The sequence below is a fragment of the Diadema antillarum genome, unplaced genomic scaffold (genome assembly GCF_040938485.1).
Source record: "Diadema antillarum isolate AM-2024a unplaced genomic scaffold, OU_Dant_1.0 seq00000467_RagTag, whole genome shotgun sequence".
Lineage (NCBI taxonomy): Eukaryota > Metazoa > Echinodermata > Echinoidea > Diadematoida > Diadematidae > Diadema > Diadema antillarum.
Window position 1 is genome coordinate 462,166 of NW_027271437.1, and position 23,501 is coordinate 485,666.

Here is a 23,501-nt window from a genome sequence, read left to right on the forward strand (position 1 = left end):
TTGAGGAATTTAACGTTTATTTGATGAAAATTGGTTTTGAAATGGCTGAGATATCCAAAACAGAGCGATTCTAATAAAGTGTGGGACCCATCTTTTATTATGATCGCTTTGTTTTACTTTGTTTTTTGGATGTTTCAGTCATTCCAAACTCGATTTTCATCAAATAAACTTTGAATTCCTCTGAAAATGGTATGCTCTGTACTATTCTATAAGTGTTTTCTTGGTATCTCGCGAATAGTTAAAAGCCCAATTCTCATCTCCACCAATACTGTACCATCCTGCTATACAGCTAGCTCCATGCTTCAACCATGGAGCTACAGACGTAGAGCTCTTCGATTACGGAAAAGGAGTACAAGCGGTGCATCTGACAAATTTTCTTGCATATTGACACGTAACCAACACAGACAACTAGTCAGAACGCGTTTCATTGGTGTCGAAATACTAGTATCGATCAGCGAAACCGAATCTCAATTTTGTTTTCCTTTTTTTTTAACGAGGTGAAAATGTAGCTCTTCAAGTTTACGTGCGTTTCGACTACGCAAAGAAGTACAGGTAGCTCATCTGATAAATTTTCTTACTTCTTCATATTGGCAGGGGCAAATGTTCAGATATCACTGGTCTCGAGTCATAATTTCACAAATAAATGTACTTCAGTTTTCCTCTGTAAGATTCCCTTTAAAAGGGATATGGACCTCCACGGCACATCAAGGCATGAAAACATGCATCAACGAACACATCCCGACCGAGAAGCGACACGTTGCACAAAGTAGTGTTAGGCAAGTATCATACATGGAGCTATGATATCATCAATGCAAGTAGGAAGGATTGTCATTTGAGCTATTGTTTTCTTACCTGGGCCGAAGACTGCTCTGATTTACATTGAAAACAAAAACCGGGTTAAAGTTGGAAATAAAAACAACAAAATGCGCCAATAATCATAAACAGAAGTAAATATCAGATTCCAACAAGTGAGGCCTATGCACTATCAAATATGTATGATTCACATGATTTCCAAAGCATGATCTCCATTTATCAATGTTATGACACTTATCTTTCAATTTCCAGAACAACTGAAGTTCGCAACGACGAACCGACTTCCAACGGTCAAATCCGCCTAAATGAAATGTTACTTTAAAAGTTTAGAAAACATACTCACTGATAAATGATCACAATACGTTTGAAGGGCCTTTAACATTTCTGCTTGAAACACATAGGTCTACACACATGTAGTGGCTACATTGTATGTGCAATTCATACGAAGTCCCCTGAAATCGTGGCAAGAAAGTAGACCAACTAGGTCCATGTTTACACACACACACACAAAAAAAAAGATTACTCACTCATTAACATGTTTTCATTGAAAGACACCTCACAATCCGCACATAACACGCTTAAAACTGAACTGAATTATAGGATTGTTTCATACGCCTGCTATGGAAGCAATGTCCACTTGTAAGCATTGAACCATCGGACCGACTCCCTCCTAAGGGCCTGTGTGAGGACAGAGTGCCTTGTTATAGGCGCGTAACTGCTGCTTGCAGGTAGTGGATTCGAACCCGGGACCTCGTGAATGATTAAAGTCCTTCGTCTTTTGTCCACTGAACCATATCTGCCACAAAAGAAGCAGAACAAGTGGACCTCGTCATCCTGCGTAACCTGACGCAGGTGTATAGAAATATTCAAGAGGGTGTCGAGAAAAGACGCGAAATCGCAGACAAACTGAGTAATCAATAATGATGACAATAATGACTTTTTTTATCCACAGGGTATACAGTGAGCCTCTTCAGTGTTGCCACTGTTCTACCCGAGGGTCCCTGTAATTAGAATAATAAAAAAATGAGAAAAATTCGAATGTCATGCGGATAAAAGAACGAAAGGAAAAAAATGAGACATAATTGAATTCTGCATCATTTGACGAAGACATCTGACACGACAAATATAAAACGTGACTAAATTTAGGCCTGTACTTTCCGACCTTGAGATGGCCTTAATCTGGGTAATTCGCAGACGGGAACGGAAATACTGGAGGAGGAGAAACATCCGAGTAAGGGAGTTAGGAGAAAGCGTGCCCAGCATGGCAGCCAGACGCTTAAAGTGGCTCGTTTGTACACGGATATACATATAAGAAATACCCCAAAACACATTCTGTTCGCTGATTCAGCACCTAAGAACTCTTCCCTTTAACAGTAATAATTACTAGTGCACAGTTTGTCACCACCAGGGAAACGGGAGAGACAACCTCTGTTACGCCGTGTGAAGCTCCATGCTTATATAATTCATCGATTTTTCAGCTTTCATTCCACAAAAAAGGAGGTACCAGGACAGGTCAATACAAGACTTTAATGAGAGGTGACGGCGTCATTTCTTCACGTAATTTGCCTATAGATCAGGGAGGTGAGAGGACCTCCCTGTATAGATGTATTAGTAACCAATACTGTTTTGGTTTTTTTTTTTTTTTTTTGAAATGGAATTCACGTGTCGTCTCTATGTCTCTGGAATATATAATGTGATGATGATTATCGGCGGGTACGTAGTAATCACAACAAACTTCAGATTAACAAAAAATGATAATAATGATTTCGGTAAAATGAGCTGAATTGTGAATTGAACAGAAATACAATATTTCCAGAAACTTAATTTACACAAGACAAGTTACAGACAATATAATATAGGCCTATGTATATATTTTAAAATGTAATATCGTGGTATATACAGACCTAAGGAGAGACAGTCTGGTTCGCCATGTCTAACACGATGCCATTGTTCCACAGTGTGGTCGAGATAAGTTTATATACCGAGGATAAATGCAAAACAACAATAACGACAAAATGATGATGATGTCAGCAAGTCGCGTTATGCTGCAGATTTCAGTGCGCCGTGTATCATACACAGTTTACCGTCTAACTCTTGAATAAAACATGTACATGATTGACTGAGAGCGTGACGTGTACATTGCGCACCCTTGAGGTATATCTTCGCACCTGCAAATATTGCATGAATGTAAAATCTGTAGGTCGAAATAATCAAAAAAAAAAATGGAGACGACTGAGGGTAACAAAATACCCTTTACCAAAAGCAGACGATTCAGGTGTAACATCACAGAATATTTACAGAAGGATACTGAAAAGGTGAATCGGTCAAGGCGTGTCAAAACCGGTGTTTGTCTAAACTCGCCCCAAGCTCTTATGCATGTTGTGAGCCACAACAGCGAAGTGCGTGTATTAAAAGAGAACCTGGAACCACGCAATGGCAGTCAGAGGAATTTTCGTGATGGAACTCGATCACCACTTTAAAAGAGGTAGAGTTAAAGGGATGGTATAGTTTTGGTTGAGACGGGGATTCAGGTTTTAACTCTTTTGCAAGATTAATAGAAACCTCTGGTATGAAATACTAAAAAAACCTTCGATTCTAAAAGGAATTCAAAGTTTATTTGATGAAAATCGGTTTTTGAAATGGCTGAGTTATTCAAAAACAAATAGGTCCACGTCCTTATAGAAGGTGGGACCCACCTTTTACTATTGTTTTTGGATATCTCAGCCATTTCAAAACCGATTTTCATCAAATAAACTTTGAATTCCTCTTAGAATCATATGCTCTTTAACTTTATACAAGAGGTTTCTAATAATCTCGCAAAAGTTAAAACCTAACTCCCCATCTCAACCAAAATTATACTATCCCTTTAAACACTTGCAGATAACCTTTTGACTGAATCCTCGAGGAGGATGTGGGTGGGATCAATGGTCAATGAAAACGTCAAAAAGTTTTAAGTTGATTGGATGATGCCTTCGTTGGACTTATGTGAAATGTTTCGTGAAGCACATTTGTCGTGAGGGGACTAGTCCGATGACAACGTCATGGTCTATGTATTGTTTTTAGAATTGAGCACTTGTGAACGATCAAAACGTCTTCGATTTGTCACGTCAACCGGATGTTCTTTTGTGAAATTTGCAAGATATTACCCGTATACATAAGGATAGGGATAATGACAGTCAGTCTCTGTACTTGACCGAAAGATCGGTCTGTATCTGGTCGTCGGGGATATGTTACGCAGAGACTGCGTCTGGCTTCACGGATCCCCTCCTATGAGTGATAACGTCCAAAAAAATAAATATAAAAATAAAAGACTCCTCCGGACAGACGGATCTTTCTGTCTGTCTCTGTACATAAAACATAAATCAATCACAGCATTCTCCAGACACTTCCCGAGGAATCCTCAATGCACATTTTCCCCCGTAGACACAAACGACATGCGTCAAGCCGTGTGATGGCGCATCTTGCAATCTCAGACAATTTGAGTCATTCTGCGCATGTCGCGCTATTATGGTTGGGGGGGGGGGGGGGGGATAACACTCACCAGAAGTTAGACTACAATCATGAGTGTAGATGTACACGTCATAATGATGTACAGGCCTATAGGCATGTGAAAAGACAGAAACACAGTTACGTTTCTCTGTGGAGCTCTAGTGTAGCTCCATGGTTTCTCACGGCAAGACAGGAAGTGTACATGGAGAACTCAACCATCATGGGTCATTGCACGCGACAGCCTAGCCTCTATGGCCTTCTGCATCCTCAGCTACTCAGCGCAACTTTTCCTCTCGCGGTGGGAAGGGCAGAGAATGGATGGCAACTTTCAGCAGACAAAACGAAAAAAAAAAATCCGACAGAGGAGCAACTTTAATAACTTTTGCTTTGTTCACTTTGCTGTATAATCAAGATTAACAAACATAGAATCTGCATACATACTATACTGGTCTTGAATTCTCCCTTAACTCGATTTGTATACACACCCCCCCCCCCCCCCCCCCCCCCCCATTTGAATGGGTTTTGTTGTTTTTCTTTTGTAGCTAAAATGTATTTGTGTTGGGATGGGGGGGGGGGGGGCAGGCTATAGCCCCCTTTTTTCCGATCAGCGGATACAGCAGGCCGCATATACAGTGTATTTACCGATGATGCATATCGGATGTAGGACAGCAGGCCGCCTATACAGTGTATATACCGATGACGCATATATGCCAATTGATGGAATCATCAATGACAGTTATAGATATTGGAGTGAAAATTACTTCAAGGGTGTGTAATATGGTCGGGACAGTGATAACCGCCTCTGTGGATTTCATGTTGTGCTTTGATAAAACCATAGCATAGCCTGATACGCGGACTTTTCCACCAGTTCACGTTGTCCGATTATAAATTAAACCCGACATCATCACTGACAAAAAGCCGTTTGAAACAGGTTGAAGGTGAAAGCACGGTAGTTTCGAATGGCAAGATTACCGTGATCAACACGTAATAGCTCTTTAAAAAAGTGAAACAATTATGACAAATCTCGTGGGTTTAATGACCTAAGTACTAGTACATCAGTTCAAGGGATCACGTGACTATGATGTCACAATCGCAATACACTTCCTCTGCATGGAGTCATTCACTTGAAATTAAAGGGATAGTATAGTTTTAGTTGAGACTTAAACTTCACATTTCTAACATTTTTGGGTGAGAAAATGAAAAACCGCTTTTGAAATATGAAAAAAGCATGTAATTCTAAGAGGAATTCAATATTCATTTGATGAAAATTGGTTTTGAAATGGCTGAGATATACCCAAAATAGAGTAATCCCGATATAAGGCGGGACCCACCTTCTATTATACGATCGCTTCGTTTACTTTGTTTTTGGAGTTCTCAGCCATACAAAACCGATTTTCATCAAACAAACTTTGAATTCCAGTTAGAATGGTATGCTCTGTACTATTTCATAAGTGTTTTTCTTTTTTGGCATCTCGCAAAAATTTAAAAGCCAAGTCCTCATCTCCACCAATACTATGCCATCCCTTTAATCATTGACCACACACTTATCTCTTACGGTAACTGACATGTGTAATAAACTTAAATGATAATCGGGTTTGGAATGACTGAAACATCCAAAAACGAAGTAAAACAAAGCAATCGTAATAAAGTGTGGGTCCTACACTTTATTAGAATCGCTCTTTTTTGGATATCTCGGCCATTTCACAACCAATTTTCATCAATTAAACATTGAAATCCTCATAGAATTACATGCTCTTTCACATTTCATAAAAGGTTTCTCATTATCTCACCAAAAAAAATGTTAGAAACTTGAAATGAGGTATCAACCAAAACTATACGATCCCTTTAACACTAAATGACCTTGAAAGTAGAACGCAATTTTGCAAAATATGGCATTCCCTGCACATTGATGTACATAGGGAATGTCAGGCTTTATATACATCTCCATAAATATGTACAGAAAAAGAGTAATACGAGTACATTCACTCATCTCAAAACTGACGAACTGGTTTTTGAAATGAAATCTGACACAAGAGGAAAAGTGCAGAAAATAGTAATCAAGGGCATGGCGGGGGGGGGGGGGGTGGGGGGGGGGGACGCAGGAAGGGAAATGTGGGGGAGGAGAGGGTTGACCATTGAGATAATCCGGTTGGCACAACGTAAATTTGGCATCTACTTTTAGCTCAGACGGGTATTTCATAATTATAATTATGACCTGAATACAAGGGAATGGGGGGGGGGGGGGAGGGCAAGGGGAAGAATTTAGAACTCCAGAAGGAAATATTTTGTAACGACTGAATGAAAGCGAATGAGATTACTGCATGGACTACAGGCCAATCTTTAGAAAACCTCTGGTTATTGAAAATGCCAATGCTAAAGGTATGAATAAGAACAGATTATACCATGTCATATTTGCACATTATTGATTATCAATAGATGCAGTTTTCTTTTAAAGGTTAACATTTATGGTATGTCTCTTTGACTGAATATTATACATGCGATTTCAGTAGGCCTATAAGGAATCACGGTCATAGTCATGATGGAAATGTCCATCATGAACATGATTTTTTTTTCTGTAAATGTTATGTCACACAGACCCGGATGACGTCAGAGCAAAAGTAGGACTGGTAGGTACTGACTTTCAGAACTTGTTCTCAGTACACTACAGTACAATATATGACTCAGTGGTAAGGAAAGGGTCCCAGCCTCATTCGGTGCTGCACTGTTATCACAAAGCTCAGCAACTGCACCTGGCAAAGACGTTCGCTTTCAGTGTGGCGGCAACCAGTGAGCAACGATTAGTGAGCAATCAGACCGACCCCCACGTCGAGGTAATGGCCCAGTTTTCACCGTGACGAAGTCCCCCCCCCCCCCCCCCCAGCATCCGTAATGACTCAAACATGAAAGGGGACAACCAAAAGGAAATGAGGAGGAGAAAAGTTGCCCGAACTATAAAAAGATTCCCAGAATTTATAGACCCTAAGCTGTATCGGCGTCGCTTTCACCCCTTGGAAATGCGCTGAATAGGAATTAGCCCTAATCCCTTACGCGAGGGGGACGAGGGGGAGGGGTGTAGAAAGGGTGACAGAGGAGGGGGAGGGGGCACCTCAACATTCTAAACAGGAAGTTCAGCTGTATTGGAGAGTTGTAAGAGAATGACGCGCCTTATGTCTCTCGATAAAAGTCGCTGGCTTAGCACGTTCAGTCCGAAGGATGGTTAGTGCAACCATTTAAGTGACATATCAAACTTGCTGTTATCATTTAATGTATACGTAATTGTTAATATCAGCTCTTCCAGTGAACTAAAATCAGATTCCACGAAGGAATGAATGATCAGATTCATCATAGCATAGCAACTGCGGCAAAGGAGGTACTCGCCTAGTACTAAGTATATCACCTCCTTACAAGTTCCAGTCGTTGTGGCTATGCGGGTAATCAAGCCACGTGTTCGCATGAGGTCCTCAGTTCGAGTGTCCTCAGAAAAGGCATTATAATCCTTACAGTCCTTTAGAAAGAAGCAAGATCGCTTGCTTATTTTCACTTCGTGGTTATTGCTTCCCAAGGATAGTCACTCGATATACAACTCTAATATACGAACGATTATACGTGAAAGCTTATGAGAAAAAATATACTAGCAGACATTATACCTAGCTTAGCCACTGAAACAACTACAGTGAAATGATGGCAGACGTATAGAACTTACTAGTACGTATCATCCTCAACATCATCATCATCATCGCCATCACCATCACCATCATCATCATCACCATCATCACCATCACCATCATCATCATCATCATCATCATCATCATCATCATCACCATGATCACCGTCACCATTTGTTTACATTATCACCATCCACACTCTACAGATCGGTGTTCAGGTTTGCTACCCGCCATGCCCGCTGATACATTGTACTACAATTCTCTTGCAACATTTTCTGCACACACAAGTTTCGCAGACCTCGAAACTGAGCCTGAGCGCAAAGTTTCGTCGTTGATATGTTCTAAAAATTTAAAGGCCTCACAAACTGACAGAGATTCATTGTAACGACAAGGGGCCTTTCAGAGAAAAGCTGTGATGACCCAGATGATCTAAGCAGTGCTAGATGTTGAGAGACAGATGTAACCACGCGTGCAGGATGAGCAATTGGAAAGATGCCATACTCTTCCGATACTCTTCCGACAAAGAAGATGAACAATATAAGATAAAGCACACGTCCTGCAATGAGCAGACACAGCAGAGGAAAAAGAAATTAAAACAAGGTGAACATGTCCACGTTATTGATATGATTATTTGGTATGAATGATGGCTAAATATTACTGTCATCTTAAGCTAGAAAACGACTTTGACCAAGACTAACTGAGCTTGAAAAATGCCTGAAATTGTCGCACTATTACACAGCGGAAAAGCGTGAATAAAGTAATTATAAACGAGTAAAGATAATAAAAAAGGGGCGTGAAAACAAATGATATAGGATAAAATGAAACTAAAACAAAGCAGAGGAAATAAAACAAAAGGACGCGTTCTTGGCTCGCATGCTTCATTTTCCTTGGGAGTCAAGTGCACGCCAGCGACTTCAGAAAGATGTTAAAACAATCGAACCGGGGGAAAACGGATATCCCATGGTGTAACAGACTCTGGTCTTATTTCAACCCTATGTCTAGGCTGAATATACAATGTCTCGGACGTATCACTCAAGTGCCCTGGCGTGAACCTTGAACAATTCTGCGCTCACTTTGAAAGCAAAATTTTGTCATCTTCGAGACTTTAATGAAAGTGATTGCAATATTTTGACACGGTTTTAACTCGCAGTATAATGAGGATGAATTATCTTATTTGGTACAAAGCGCAAAAGAGCTGTGTAATTTTTGCTATAACCCAGGAATACAAAAAGCATGCATTGCACATTGTGTTGGCTGTTTTCAAGCGCGCAGCATTCTATAAGACATGCACACACGATGGTACTTGTAAATCTAAACAGCTCATGAATATACATCCAAAACTGTCTTTTAAATCTGTAAAGGCTTTCCTATTTACCACGGTTAACTTCCCAATTAGTACAACCACTCGTGTACACATGTATGTTGTGCCATTCTTGAATTAATTTTAAGGTTTCCTTGACATCAATACGTTTTGTGTTCTCTTTACTCATTAACCCTTCAAGGGATTTACAGTACAAATGCATGACTGGCGCAGAAACAGACCATAATTTTTCAACTTAATACACACAATAGAATTTGGTTGTCAATACTTTTACACAGTAGGCAGAGACACTGTTGTTGGCAATAGACCAGACTCCATGATGAACGCATTCCAAATCATTATAACCACATTTATAGGAAATGTAAATATGTTAGGTCTTCCTGTGCCCAATTCAAGTCGTAATTGTCATAATTAAAGGGTTCATAATAATTATCACAAGGGTTCTATTCGCCGATAAGTTGACATTGAAATATCCTAATTTTGCCAGTTGGCCAAACACATTTGACTTCGGACTAGCAATACGCACAGCGCACAGTGTAATTATTATCATAATGTATTTTAACTGCAACCTGAACGTGCCATTCAGCAACGAAAGACATTACCATGCCAATCGAGGACGAACGGGGAGGACGAAAGACCGTATTTGGGGAAAATATCGCCAAAAATTGTGGCACATAATTCCACAAATTGTAGTTGCATGGTAGGGAACAGTGAACTGACTTAGAATGAGGACTGCACTGAAAACAGCAGCTCCCCCAACTCTTCCCCAAGTTAGCCCCCTTTTCCTTCTTCCTCCTCCCCTTTCTCCTCTTTCTCCTTCCTTTCCTTGTTCTCTTCTCATTCTCCTCCTCCACCTCTTCCTCTCCTCCACCTTCTTCTCCATCTCCTCCTCTTCCTCCTCCTTCTTCTTCTCTTTCTTCTTCTTCTCCTCCACCTTCTTCTCCATCTCCTCCTCCTCCTTCTCTTTCTTCTTCGTCTCCTCAACTTTGACCATATCCTCGCTATTACTAAAACCACCACCTCCTCTTTATCCTCTTCCTTCTCTTCTCTTCCAGCAATCATTATCACTCTATATCAACACCATCACCGTCATTATCGTCATTGTCATCATCATCATCATCACGATCTACTTCTTCGTCATCATTGTCTACTTCTTTTTCACCTTGTTTTTCTTTGTCTTCATTTATTTCTTCCTTTTCCTTTTCATCCTATAGGTTTTGGCCTATATGGCTGATAGAATGAAGAGCTATGTTATCCGTGTATACATATCGTCGAGGGGCTAAATTAATCCAGTCGTTCACAGGCGCGCTGAGTCAGAAGTAGGATTATATTTAGCTCTCACAGGGGACAAAACATCTACATAGACAAGTTGCATATAATTATTATGTAGATACATGACATAAATCAGAGCTGACATGTTGAAAGGAATCAAGATACAGATTTTCGAGAATAAATATTATTTTTTGGATCATGAACGTGATGAGATTTACAGTAACATAATAGCACACGTGAATATTTGGACTTCACAAAATTTCATATGTATGGCCACTATTGACTTCACAGTACAAATAACAACTAAAGAGTACTGCTAAACCCTCTAAGGACCACTTTCAAAAAGATGCAGTTTTCATATCATGCAGTATACATGTGGTTGCTAATGAGAACAAGAGGGTTTAGCACGCAATATTCATCATGCTCATGAAGCTCAATTCGAAAGGAAGGCTGATTATCAAGATGGACTTTCCTAACATAGAGGGCGGTATTCACTGATGGACTGTCACAGTGAAAATCGAACGCGTGTCCCTTGCAGCTCTTCGCTTGATTGTCTTGGCGCGGCAGACAATCGAATCTATAAAGAGAGAAATTGTGTTTGCGACCCAAAAAGTTACGGAAAAAAAAACACACATACAGATTAAATTCATAACTAATAGAGAGAGGTAACCCCGTTTGATTAATACCATGAATCCACAGGACCAACGATTGTAGTTAGGCCTATATAGTTCCCTTTTTCAAGGACGAAATAGATAATGAGGATAAAGTGCCTTGGTTGTGGGCACACCTCCCACTGGAAGGGGACTCGAACCAGCAACACTATCACTGGGAGTCGGAAACAACAACGATTCACATCATCACTGGAGCAGTCTGGCGATTTGGACCCACCAACGTCCTCGCCATTTGGCAAGCATATGACTTAAAAAGTACGTGGGAACCAGTGGCTGCTGTATCTCTAGCCGACAGATAAATTGGCGAGTCAAAATAATATTAACATCATTTTATCGCAGTTTTTTTTTTTCAATTGTCCCATGGGCAACGATAGTGTCTTCATCATAGGCCTGCCATAGTGGTTTCAGATTTACATGAATTACAGAACTATAACTCGATTAGCATGACAGGTGCTGCTGCTGAACGCATTCACAACCGACTTCTTTTATTAGTCTGAAACACTTCTTTATATCGAGAACTTGAGCAATCTGTATCGGATAATTAGGATGTAAACTGTTACATCTTGCTTATTGTTATAGCGTGGCCTACAATTTCCCGCTTGTGATAAATCATAAATCACACAGTAATCATTGATTTACTGCAGGAGACCTACAGAGATTGGTAGCCCGCCTTCATGTGGCAGCACGACGTGTCCATGCTGTTTTAAGCTCATTATTTTCCGCTTCAACAGACATTCGACATTCCATGACCACTTGAGTATGATTTAACACACAGTCTGATAACGGCAAGCGGACGAAAGACAGCATTAGCAAGATGTACAATCTATGCTTATACGGCGTATATTTAATTTGACCAAACTGTCAGCTGGTCATTTTCAAAGGGCTACAAAAGAAAATCAGAATAAGCATAGTATTTGAATATCCTGGAGAAATAAATATCTCGTTTCCCCGATATCGGCCTTGTTGGAATAGTAGTGGTTTCTTCCAATTTATACGGGTATAGATATCTATCATGGGAAAGAAGGGTAATAGCATTGAGGATCGCTAGATTGTTGGCGACGAGATTGACCTTGATAATACAATAAAGTGACAAGTTGGGCTACAGTTCATTATTCCGAAAGTTCGTCATTCCCAATGTTTGTTAGTGCCGTCTTTGAGTATTTGGAAAGTTAAAGAACCTTTCATTTCTTTTTCGAATTAACAAGCCTTAGAAATCCGGTTTTATATTAAGATTGACGAACCTTTGGATTATCACTGCAAATGTTCGGATTGACTAACACTTTTTTTCATTTTCTAATTAGCGAATATCTTGACATAAGGAATTTCAGTGTTTCGGAAGAACGAACCTTATTTCATTTTCGGATCAACGGACCATCCGAGTAACGAACATCACCCACATATTGAAAACTCGCACATCCCATGTGCATGCATTGTTTTATAAAAACTAGGGAAGTGATGCACTCCATATTGACTTGATATTGACCGAAAAGACACGGTAAATTGGGCCTCGTGATATGTATGACGACAATATAGTACAAACAGCACAAACAACTCAACCCGACATTTGTGGTACAGTGTGAAGGCCTACTGATATGTTTAGTTAGGGAATTTCCTTTGCTTTTGTCGTTCTTGTTCTTCATATCGTCTATAATAGTTAATACCACTTTCGTTGATGAACGAACATGTTTTCGCCTTTCTTTACATGTTAACTCCGACGCGACGACACAACAGATGTTGGGACAAAATATATCCATAACTCGGCATAGCTTGGCCTTAGGGCCAGCCATTTCTCAAGCCGTCCCCCCCCCCCCCTCCCCACTCGTCGTTAAACAGTCAAACCTTGAACGTAACCCGATTTATCAGGGCGTCTAGACGGGGTTCCACATGTGTGTATGCGCAGGTACCCCAAGGGGGATGGTCGGAGTCCTCAACAAGCGTGCGTCGAGTCTGACTGGGAGCAGAGTTGTTTTAAAGGCAAAGTTCTGTTGTCAGAAGAGTGGGCGTCAGTTTGCGATGCTCTTTGTGCAACTCCGCTTAATGGAACAGGAGGCTTGCTGGGGCTTACCACTATTTTCAGTTTTCAAAAGAACAACAACAATAAATCTGAGCTGCATGCAGTGAACCTACATGTTACCATTGTACCAGTGTCTGTCAGATTTGTTGGAAGAAATTTATAAAATATGTGCGGTTGAAAATGGCCGTTAATAAATGTCTCCTCCTCTATTATACGGGTTAGCGGATTTAACTTTCTTCGTTTGTCCCGTAGACAATCGTGTTTACTAGATTTGTCCATATTACTGGGGTAGTATTTCTTTTAACAACTTTTTCATGCTTGAGTGTTTCTCATCCATTTGAACGGTTCATCCTACACCTCAGCTGGCAAAGTTCGTCATTTTTTTTTCCATTTATCTGGATGTTCCTTGGATGACAGATTGATGCTAATTAATGCATCTAAAAACAACAAGAACAAAGCATAAAAATCGATATGTTACTATTAAAGCAGTATGTATAATCTTTATGAGGATAAAAGCCCAAGAGGGAACAGAAATTGCATGTACATGTACATGTATCACCTATCAAAATTATTAAAACCACAACACCATTTCCTGTTTACGAACCATGCCGAAGACTATAATAAATGACGTAAAATCAACACCCCCCCTAACAAAAATAGTCTCAGTAAATCTGGACAATCACATAGGCCTAAGCTATACGGCTCTTTAAATATGAAAACTGACAGGTGCGTACTCAAAGTTTTCCGCTGACTTGCAATTAGTCGCAAGCAAATGTTTTTCGATGCAAAATATGTGTATTATTGTTTTTCATGCAGAATACACACACACACACACACACACACACACACACACACACACACACACACACACACACACACACACACACACACACACACACACACGCACACACGCACACTCCCATACACACAAAAACGTTTTCTCAGGTTGTCGGTCAACGTGAGCATATAAAATTGGCAACTCGTGAACACCGGTGATTACTTGACGAACTATTTCGAAGCGGTTGGGGATTGTCGTCCGAAAATAGCACTGCGCCGAGCAACCCCCTAATGACCCGCCAAAATCACGAGAAAGGAAATCGAGTGCAAACGAGAGCAGTTCAGTAAAAAGAAGCGTCCTCAGTCTCTGATTTCTCGTCGTTTTGCTCCTTCTATAATTTGACATGTTTCCATCCAAGCAATGGAGCTTGTGTGACTGCCTGTGTCATTCATCCCCATGCACCCCTCCCCTTCCCTCTCCCGCTGACTTTGCGACTCTGATGTGCTAACGCGTCGCACCTGCTGAGCGTTAACCCAAGGTTCAGCGCCTCTTCATAGCATGCAGCAGCCTTGACGGAGAACCATTCTTCTTTCACATTCAACCTCCAAGTGCGCCTTTCTCCGTGAACGAATGAATGTAGAGCAGATATTATTGACTCCTCTCAGTTCTTTTCCCCGTCACCTCAACAGATGTGACGACTCTATCCCCTGCCCTTGACTGCTTAAAGCACGTTTCAAGGTGACTACAAATAACAACGCCTTCGACAAAAAGTATATTCTTTGACAACCTTTTACTAACAAAAAAAACAAAAAAACAATGCGATTACCCCTTTTATGATAAGGAGCTCAAACTCGCATGACATTTTGCGGAACTCGAACAGATATAGTTTAATTGTAATATCATGGAGCTACACAGCTCCATGATAATATATACAGGGATTGCTCATATGGAAGAATGAACAGTCCTTTCAGAGTCTGGAAGGAACATGCAGCGAGCAGTATCGAGAAAAAATGAAGGAAAATGCAAGAATTCACGTTCCTCATGCTTCCATTGGTTCAAATTCGCTGCTTGCTTCCGCCAGTGTCACCTCCCTGCTTCAGCGAAATTTGGCTATCATCATGATTATACACGTACCGGTCCTAACACTAACATCAAGAGACCAATACTAACGAAAACGAATATGATATGAGTATCAATTGTCGGCCCAATCTTCGACACAGAAATTTGACTTTCTCTGGTGACATTTCAGTAACAAATAATATTGTACTCAATTGACTGTAAACTTTTTTTTTCCTTTATTTGAATTTTGTGAGCTTTTCCTGCACGGGGATTCCTCGGATATTTCATTAAGTATGATTTTATATTTTCAATGATTGATTGATTAATTGTTATAATGGTTATTTTGAACTGCCGGGCTGTCACTTTTTACCGGTCACCTACCACACATTTTCATCTCTGTATTTCAGTAGGCCTATACATAGAAATGGAGGTTGTTGTATCGCATTTTTGTACATGTATAATGCCATCGCCAGTGTCGTATTAATGTACTGTATATTACGTTGTGTTTCTAGAATGTGTATTGTGTGTGTGCATTGTTTGTGTAAGTATTTGCCTGTGATATGTCATCTTGTGTTGTATCACTGCATGTGGTGCGAGTGTGTGCTCGAGTGAGTTTTGTGTGTGGTGTGTCTGTTGATGGTGTGCGTGTGTAATTGTGTGTGTGGGTGTATGTGTGTGTGTGCGCGTGTGTGTGTGCGCGCGTGTGTAAGTGAGTGTGCCGTGTGTGAACTGTAGGCTTGACCGAGTGTCTGGTGTTGTATAAATGGGGTTGCTGAAAACTGCGTGTTTCAGTCTTGTGTGTATTGATTCTGTTTGGTGTGAATAGTGGGCAGAATATACTCCAAAACTTAGCATTTTTCATATTTTTTTTAAACGAATTGTGCATTTGTATCCCAGTCCGGCAGTCCTTTTTGTTCTAAAATTTGTTGAAAATGATTTTTTTTTTCGCTTTTTGATGGTCTCTCTTTTATAGTATATACAGCTGTACATGTATCCCCTGTGCAGGAAAATGCATTGTTTTTACACAGGACTTCGATGTAAAACAGCTTTTAGCTGATCGTTTTTATCCTGTATAAATATGTTTCAATAAATAAATAAAATAAATAAATAAATTACAATCACACAAACTTCCATACAATAATATTAAATAATAGGCCTACATACAACCAGGGAGGTGCTTCCACCTCCCTGATACAACTATACACATATACGTAACAATGTCTGAACACTAAACAGCTGTAACTGTCACGTATGAAGTGATTTTTGTGAGTAATTAGGCGGGTCATACTGAAATAAAATGTACTCATCAATGACACAAATGACTAACGTTTAAACAACGAATATCACTATACCACGACTATATGCTTAGGGCCTAGTAATGTATACACTTTTAGTGTGTGTTTAGGTGTTCAATAATGATTATCTGTAATCTTGAATACTCCTCTTCACAACACCCATTACTCACAGTGCGAACAGTAAAAGAATTTTTAACGAAATTAATCATGTTAATAGCAGTAGGAATGCTGACTCATTTACCAACGTGCTTGCAAAGTTTCATTCCATATTGGTCGGAGTAATGTCACACTATAAACAGGCTCCAACATTCGGGGTTGGGCTTCCCTTTTCTGACCGGAGAATGTTGCCAGTTTCTATACAACTAATGCAAACACAACGCATTTTCAGATACTTGTTCCATAATCACTGTTTCCCTTCTGAAATTTGGCGTTACAATTAAAGGGCTCTAGCGTTTCCTTTAAAACATACCGACAACGATATGACTCACATTAGTTTCAATGTCATTTTATTTGGCAAGCTCTGTGTTTAATTGTCTGCAAACTGTTTTGAACATTCTACCGTGCGTTACGGTGGCTTGAGCAACTACAGCGGCTAAAGGTCGTCTCATTTTATGAATACAGCAAAATGAAACAAAAACAAAAAATGAACGGAAGCGGTTTCTTCCGAAGAATGAAGGCTACACGGAAACCTGAAGTTACAAATTATGTTTGTGTTATCATCGCCTCTCCCATTGATCGTACATGCAAATATTCTACATTTTGTTGTATCGAATTTAGCAACAACTACAAATCCCTTTCATCATCAATACTGGATAGAACTTCACAACAGCCCGGTCACACTGGCAAGAGATTTTCAAGGTCGCGATCTTAAACTTCGCCAAGGATTTGATGCGGAAAGTGTTACTTTCAAAATTCATTTCAAAGCTTTTAATATTCTTTCCAAAATAGGATACAAATTAGGCCTATACACAGATCAAGATGAGGTATAAATTGGATGATGGCATCCTCAGCTTATCAAATGGGCATTTCTGATTAAAACCAGTGTCATTCCTTCTTTCTTTTTGTAAAAGAATGGGACTCTCTAATGTTGTTGTCTTTTATGTTAACTTGTATTCTTTCATTTGTTTCATACGATGTGTCTCTGAGTCATCTGTTTGATATTACTCCCGCTGGCAAAGCCAACCTGAAAGGACAAGTTCACCTTCATATACTTGTGGATTGAGTGAAGGCAACAATGTTAGTAGAACACATCAGTGAAAGTTTGGGGAAAATCCGACAATCCATTCAAAAGTTATGAATTTTTGAAATATCTGTGCAATCACTGCTGGAGGAGAAGACTATTACAGTGTATGATGTCACATGCGTACAACGATATAAGGAAAATAAAAAGAGAATTTCACAAAACTTGACTTTTTGAATATAGTGCACATTTCCTCGACTTGTTACTGTCTTATATTAGGGGTAATATTATTCCCCCTGACTTCTGAAAGAGAGAAGTCGAGTGTTCTTTTATTATGTGAGAAAAGTGAGAATATCTTGAATTTTCTTTATACTTTCTTTATGTAGTTGTACTCATATGACATCACAAGATATAGTAGTCTTCTCATCCAGCCGTGACTGAGCAGAAACTTCAAAAATTCATAACTTTTGAACGGATTGTCCGATTTTCCTCCAACTCTCATTGATGTGTTCTACTAATATTGCTGCATTCACTCAACCCACATGTCTATGAAGGTGAACTTGTCCTTGAACGCAGGGACGCTTTTCGCGCTAAAAGGGATGTAAGTTTCGAATCTGAACCCTAATGCTAAAGTGGCACCTACAGAGAAATTCTTGCGAAAGAACCAGCGAAGTAAAGAAAGGGGCGATCCTTTCAAATAACATGCTTACAGCCTTGAAGGTATATAGCAAGATGACAATACAAATATTAAATAAATTAGACGCATTCAAACCTACGAGCCAAGATCCAATTAGTTTATGGTGAGTGAACTTCAAGTATAAGGAACGTGACTATAGTTGACTGACGCTGTCAATCATTAATTTTCTACAGTTACCATTGCCTTTCAGGCTCATTTTTTATACATCCGCCTCCCCTAGCCCCCCCCCCCCCTACCCCTCCCCCCACCGCCCAAAAAAAGGGCAAAGAAGTACATATTCCATTTGACTATAATAAACTGAAATCGAACGAAGACATTAACTTCTGAGTCAAATAAGAATATGGTATGATAACTGTTAAAGTTGACGCTGTCAATCATAACATTTTTACAGTAACCATTGCCTTCATGCTCATTTTGTTTACACAACCGCCTCCCCTAAGCCCCCCCCCCCCCCCCGAAATACGGAAAAGATGTACATGTTCAACTTTGACTGTACTGGATAAAGTTAAATCGAAAGAAGACAGCGCGTCACCATTACGCAATATTTAAGGCCTATTTACCATTGGCAGATGAAACAAAATCCCAGCTTTACATTCTGCTTCAAAAAAGTCCTTAAATGTGAGTTAGGGATGGTATAGAAACAACAAATGTAAAAATGTTAATCAGTATAATCAATGTAAAGCATTTTTCATATGTAAAAAAAAAAAATGTGAACAATAGTTGCAATAAAATTGTTTCTAGAATAAACCGTCTGCAGACATAATGGTTTATTGAGAAAAATAGTGATATCTTCTTATATTTTACGCTTTATTGCGAAATGTTGGTAGGCCTATATTATGGCAGGATGTTTTGCAAATGACCTACACATAAGCATCTATAATGGATAACTCGATCATTTCTTAAATTACTGCTCCTACTAGTAAACAGTACCTTTAAAGGGACACAGTCAGGGGTGGATCCAGGAATTCCGTAAAGGGGGGGGGGGCCTTTACAGAATTAAAGGGAGGTGCACGCCCCCTCCCTAATATTATTTCTTTTGTTTTAACAAACAATAAAGGGGGGGGGCGCCTGATGCGCCCCTGGACCTGTGCCTCTGACAGTGACAGTGGGAGGAGGAAGTAAGGGAGGGAATAAGGGAAGGGTAATAAGGGGGGGGGGGGGGGTGAGGAGGGGATAAGGGAAGTGGCATGAGGGAGGGGGAGAGGAAAGGGGGGGGGGGCAAATGGGCAGCACGAGGCTATTGGATACCTCATATTCATGTGACGTGGGGGTATTTTGGCACCCAGGGCCAGGCACTTCATTAGTACTCGCTTGGGTGGTCGGTAATTCAGAAATCACTTCATCGCCACAAGGGTACAGACCCAATTCAGAAAGGGTTTCTCAAGTACGACCGTGGTACGACCCAAATCTGCCTCCCAAGGGTCAACTGTCACTTCTAAAACGAGGGTCTTTTAAAGCTAAAATCCACTCCACGTTTATAGACCAAATCCACTTCATTTTCAATTTGGCTTTATCTAAATATAACAGAGTAAATTAAGAAAACAAAAGTTTCATTCAAATTGGAATTGTAGAATGTTTAATTAATAAGTATTTACAATATACATAAGTGAAATTAAAATCATAAAAATCCTCTCTTTACACCCATTTCCCCCATCGTGTGTGGGTTGTCACAAGACACGAGAATCAGGACATTACTTTTTCTTTCAGATTTTCTGTCATATTCAGTCATTGGGAAACAAGTAGGACCATGCCGCACAGATTTTCCAAACTGTTTTACCAGTGCCTTCAAAAGACATGTTGGTCTCCTTCTTTGTCGGGCCCCCACAGAGCCTCTACAGTTCGAACAAAAAAAAAATATCATACAGCAGGCAAAAAAGGTTTTCTTCTATGCGGCTATATAGGTCTACATGAGTTTGGGAAAAAAAAGAAAAGAAAGAGTGATGTCTCTTGATTGTCATCCGAATGCGGAATGGAAGTATCCACCTAGCAATGGTATTATATGTACCATTTTTTGGGGTGGTAATACATTAATAGGTATATCAATCATACTCGATGATATACAAGCGTAATGATATATCATCAAATTCAGCTAGAATAACTCACACTTCCCAACAGCTTTAAAGGATATAATGTAATGCGGACATACCACCTCATAAATAGCACATTTGTCATATGGGCCTATCATATATTCCACTTTAATGTATGAATACACATAGAATATACATTGTATATCACATACTGTAGTCTGTAGGCCCTATAATATACTGTGGGCATTATACATAAGTCTGCATGTCGACAGTTATCACATGATTTGCAGATTAGCATGGAGGTGGTATTACTTTTGATATGACTGGTCAGTGAATGGTCAGGCTTTGATACGATTTTCGAGAACGGGAAGTGACCAATCCAGATATCCACTGATGTGTCATGTAGGGTCGCTTGGGACTGAGGACACAGGGACTGACCAACGGTCCTCGTAGCTAGCGCCACGTCAGGCTCGCAAGCACTGAATAAATGTTTACTGTTACCTCATATCTTTCTAGTCAGCCGTGGGTGTGTAAGTGTTTCGGCAAGCAAAGGTTTCTGACAAAATAGATGTAAGCAAGGAGCTTCAAACAGCTCCTTGATGTAAGGTAGACCTACAATGTATGTAACGTGTAATCACAAAAAGCTGATTCTTCCCTTAATCCATTGTTGCGCCCACAAAATTTAACTTTTTATTTTCAGACTAACTGTTAACAGGTCCAGAATTTCCCTTTAACACATATACACTTATACCATTTTCATAAGGGGTGCATGATACGCTAACGGTATACTATACGAGTTGAGTTGTACCATGCAAGGAGGTATAAAATAGTATACTACTCCTTGGTTGTAAAGGCGCGCGGGTTTCCAACATTACGGTGGTTTCCCCACGTGTACCCCCAGCCCGTAGTGACTGGACAGACGACTCTATTTTTGGCGGGAGGAAGGAAGATGCCAATCAGGGGCAATCACGACTGTCTTGACACCTCCTCTGACAGTTAGGCACTCGACCCCATAGCAGCAAAGGGGATGAGGGTGGAGGGAAGGTACCAATCAATTCGTGCAGACTTTTACTGATCAACGAGCGAAAAAAATGAAAGTTTGTAACCGTTAGCGTACCATCATGACATCCGTGAGGTTTGCACGGGCGACAACATTTTGCTGGTATTCATGCAGCTACACGCTTGCTATAATCGCGATGATTTGGAAATCACGCCAGCTGGCCCCATGCCTGCAATATGAGTGGCAATATTATTTTCTAGACAAACACATTCGGCTGTCATGAGCCGTCGCCAGTAAAATTCCCCCGGCAGTTTCCTTGCACTTCTGCTACTCAAGAGTTTCTTCACAAGCCGGCATTGTCAAACTTGAACTTTCGTACGTTCACAGCCTTTGTGCCAATAAACTACAAGCCAGCATTGTCAAACTTGATCTTTCATATGTTCACAGCCTTCGTGCCAATAAACTATATAACATGAAATAGTGCACCCGTAACATAATATCATAATACTAAATGTGCTGTGGTGCTCCTTGCATTGAAACTGACATTAAGTGGAAGCTTAACACTTACCCAAGATGCAATTGCGAGCGTTTCCTCGCAACTTTGTTCTTTTGTGTGCAGTTTTTTCAATCATTCTTTTCATGGATAATATGCCTACTTCACGAGCGGAGATCATTATCAATTGGCTACGTATACTGACAGCTGTACTATCCTAAAAGCTCATTTCAAAAGAATCATAATGATAGAATCACCGTTTCATTTCGTTATCTATAAACGGCATCGCAATTTTGCATCTGGTCGGCGTATAAAATATAAAAGAAGAATTCTTGACCAGTTAAAAGATATTCTGAAAAGAACTAGTAAAATTTTTCTAGCACACTATTACAAATGTCATCATAATTTGGATAAAAATTAATGAAGTAATGAAATTGTGAAGTTTGAGAAACTGAATATTAGAATTTGAGACTGGGGTATAATTGCGTATGATCAACAAAAAATGGAAGTTTCAGGATTTTGTGTATAGACCTTGTAGACTATGTGGCAAGCTATGAAGTAATGGCATCATCACCTCATTCATTTGCATATTCATCATGACTGTTCAAAAACAGTTCAACTTCCTTAATTTTTGTCCCATTTTGAACACATTTTCACTGTTGCGCTCATGAAATTTCACTCTTTCTTATCAGTCTTACTTCTAGCTGATGCGGAATGTCCCTATAAAAAGATGAAGATTTCATGAAAAGCAGAGGGCGGTATCCAGAGACAAAGAAACGAACAGGAGCAGCCAGAGAGGGAGGGGAGAGAGGACGGAGACAGGGGAAGCAGGGAGGTGTGAGAGATAACCTTCCTGGGAGGAGAGAGGGGGATGATGAGATCAACATGAAATTTTACTCACACGAGGGCGGTATGCATATAATTAAAGTAACGGGTTTTCCAGGCTAGAAACGTGGCTTCGCTCGATATCCAAGGAACTAATATCTTCTAGGGCATTCAAATAATCATCAGATTGGTTTCTGGGAATGAGTATGTCTAGGAGAATTATTCAAGGAAGAAACTGATGGCACGTTCTCTTGTAACAAGGAGCTAATCATGTGGGTTCCATGATATTCGCTCCATCGACAACTGCTCCCAATGCCATGAAATATCTGCACGCTAAGCCACACATAAAACCTACCCACAAACATAACCTTATACAGGCTAATCCTTATCCTTGTCCTCACATCAACCTTCTCACAACCCATAGCTCTAACCCTAAGTTATATCGGAGAAAATTCGACAGGAGCAATTGTTGCAGTCACCATTCATGTGTATTTGTATAGTATTATACGGAACTGTAGCACCGAAGGAGCTACAGCTCCATAGTAGCGCCTAGAGTTTGGAAGGAGCCCACCTCTCCGGTATAGCACGGAGCTTCCGACGCTGACTTGTGTCTACTTGTGTCTACTTGTGTCTGAACTTGAGGGCGAAACGGTTGATACTGCCTCGACGATGCCACTACAGGTGACTGCAACAAACCAGGATTTCACCTCCCTGAACAAACCAACCTCTGGACAGGGAAGTCGTCTCATCTCCTTGCTCCGGACAATATCAACACACCTGCGAAGTTCGTGACTTTCCTTCTGCTCCCTCATAATCTATACCGCATACTCAACAACCATATAGACTGTACTACAACTGTCCTTCGAAACACAGACATGGCACATTCTCGCATCTATAGAGGG

The 23,501-nt window shown here is 40.2% G+C and overlaps 1 protein-coding gene across 1 annotated transcript in view; it reads right to left on the bottom strand.

Moving 5' to 3' along the window:
- Nucleotides 1-23,501, bottom strand: part of LOC139733283 (integrin alpha-9-like) — an 85,100-nt gene that overhangs the window by 55,900 nt on the left and 5,699 nt on the right.